Here is a 2,866-nt window from a genome sequence, read left to right as displayed (position 1 = left end):
AACTACATTTTGACTAGAAATCATTCTCCAAAATTCATGGCGATTAAAACCTTTGAGAGCATGATCTAAGTCAATTGAGCATTTTGTACTAAAGCCTAAGTGAGAGCTAAGATTTCTCCATGTAAGATATTATTCTTTCTCAAAAAGGCATAAAGTAATCCTGCCCTCAACTTCTTGCAAAGAGCATAAGAATTGAATTGTTATGAGGCGAGAACCAATCTCGTTGACGGGAGCAACGTTCTCCCATCCAACGGCTTTCTAGATGGTGGCTAATTTGGTGTCCCTACCAATCCTTTGGAGAAGGTCAGGGTCATATGCTGGCATGTGGATGAACTCACTATTCTTGATGAGGTTGTACGCTTGCATCTCCTGGGCACCCTCCAAGTCAAGATGTGGATCATCATTGCCTTCCTCCATCAGTTGCTCTTGCTCTTGCTCTTCTTCTTCCATTGGCACCATTTCTTCATCATCATGCATTGGGCTCTCTTCAGGCTTGGTGTAGCGCACGCTTGACCTTCCATGGGAGCGACTTGAGCTCGCTCCCATGGCCTTCACGAAAGTGCCGGTAAGCTTCCTACCGAACATGCCCATGGCAATAAAGACAACACAAACTCACAAACAGGGTTACGTTAGTGAAAATTAAATCACACAACCCATGAGCTTGGCTTGGTGGCGATGAGTTTAGGAAATTTTTGTAGAGTTTCCTTGCACTTGAGCTTTGTGGAAAATATTTTTGCAAGTGGTGGAGCAAGAGAGAATGAGAGGGAGTGAAAATGGAGAGTGGAGTGTGAGTGAGAGCTCACACCCGAGCTCTCGATTTTATAACCGGCTGAGCACCATCCTGGGGAGGCAGAGGGCAACTGCTAGTAGCCATTGGCGAAGGCATGGGGCCAATGGCTACCTGCAAGGTGTGGCTGCACCCCTGGTGTGCCCGCACCTATGGTGGGCCTGCTACTGGCCCCCTTTGTTAGGTGTTGTCCAACGACTATTTCAAACCCATGGTCGTTGGTGCTCCTGTCAGATTTGAAAATTTTGCTGTCGAAATTGATTTTCCATAAAACTTTTATTATATTCTAAATTTTCATAAATATTTTTAAAAATGAGAAATGACAACAGAAAAATCTATACTATCAGAAAATGATTTTTATTTTTTTTTGAAAAGTTTATTTTGAAGCAAATTTTTTAATTTTGAATTTTTAAAATTTTTGAATTGTTGGATTTTTGAAAGATAACTACCGATTTACCTTCGGCAAGAGCACCACATTTATAGTCCATCAGCAAGACTTCTCCTTCATTGCTCTATAGCTGCATGAACTAATTCGGGGGAATTCTCAGGTTGTCTTGGGATTTCCCCCGAATGATTGACAGGAATAGCAGCAACTATTTGAGCAATTTGAATTTCTATCATTTTGTGAAAACTTAATTGGTACTTAATAGAGGAGGATAAATTTTTAAGTTTTGAATTTATATTTTCAAACATTTTATCATGAAGCATTAACTTTTTGGTGATATTTTCATTAATTTTTGCTTGACCTAGAACTAGGTCTTTCAAGGAAGGTTGATTCAAATTGTAATTTGAGTTAAAGTTCGAATTACCTCCTTGTGGGCTGGACTGATTGTTCCACCCATTATTATTTCCTTGTTGGAACCCGTTGTTGATGTAGGTGGCGTCTTCACAGGTCTCGGGGTAGTTCTTCCCTGAATGTCCGACCTCACCATAGACATCGCAAGTCATTTGTGAGTCCGTGGTCTAAACGGTGGCCTTCATAGCTTCCTTCTCATGGGCCCTTTCGTTCAGTTTTGATAGTAACAAATCTATTTTTGTGGTAAGGCTATCTGCCTCCTTCACGGTATGCATGCCTTTTTATTGTTTTTGTTCCTTCCCCTAGCTTTGATTGGCCACTATTTTCTCGATGAGAGCCGTGGCTCCATCGATGGTCAGGGAAAGGAACACTCCTCCAGCAGCGGCATCCACATGCCCCTTCAACATTGGTGTAAGCCCCTAGTAGAAGTTCTAGAGCACAAGCTAGTTCTCCATCCCGTGATGTGGGTAGGCTTGGATGTAGTCTTGAAGCCTCTCCCATGCCTTAGGGATGGATTCCATTGAAGTCTGCTGAAAGTTTGAAATCTTCCCCCTCAGGGCATTGGTTTTGCCCATGGGGAAAAACTTCACGAGGAACGCCGCAGAACATTTGTCCCATGTACTAACAGCTTCCTTCTCTTTGTAGAAACACTATTTCGCCTTTCCCATGAGGAAGAAGGGAAATAGACGGAGCCTTATGCTAGCTAGTGCGACATCTTTGATGACGATGGTGTCGCACAGCTTTAGGAAGTGTTGCAAGTGCGCACTTGCATCCTTGCTAGGCAAACCACAAAATTGGTTTGCCTACACCATCGTGATTAGGCTAGTACGTAGCTCAAAGTTTTTAGCTCCCGTGTTGACAGTGGGCCCAACAAGCACGTTGGCAATAGCAGGGGGAGTAGTTGCGGAGTGTCTTGGCCATAGTGGTAGTAGCAGATGGTACGGGGGTGACTAGCTCAACTGCCATCAAAGCAGTGGAGGAAGAAGGGGTACGGGACCTGTTCTTCCTTAGGAGCATCTCTGGATTATTGATGTAGTTTTCTGGCAGGTTGTAATCGGTCATACACTATCCTATTTTCATCCGCAATAGGAAGAAAACAAGCAAAATTAGCCTACATAAACTATGGCTACCATTACATGCATGTGCTCATGAGCATGTCCTACTAGATTCTTTAACCTATGCCCACCCCAGCAACGGTGCTAGAAATGCTTGTTGGCATTTCTTAGCGGAATCACAAAGTGTGGAGGTTTTAAGTCCATCCTTAGCAACGGTGCTAGAAATGC

General features: G+C 43.3%; 1 non-coding gene across 1 annotated transcript; it reads left to right on the top strand.

Moving 5' to 3' along the window:
• Nucleotides 1-2,036: 2,036 nt before the first annotated feature.
• LOC136514576 (small nucleolar RNA R71) lies at nucleotides 2,037-2,143 on the top strand. The gene has a single exon (XR_010773731.1). It is a non-coding gene; the product is annotated as a small nucleolar RNA R71 (small nucleolar RNA).
• The last annotated feature ends 723 nt before the right edge of the window (nucleotides 2,144-2,866 follow it).

The sequence above is a fragment of the Miscanthus floridulus genome, chromosome 16 (genome assembly GCF_019320115.1).
Source record: "Miscanthus floridulus cultivar M001 chromosome 16, ASM1932011v1, whole genome shotgun sequence".
Classification (NCBI taxonomy): domain Eukaryota; kingdom Viridiplantae; phylum Streptophyta; class Magnoliopsida; order Poales; family Poaceae; genus Miscanthus; species Miscanthus floridulus.
This window is presented reverse-complemented; position numbering and strand designations above follow the sequence as displayed.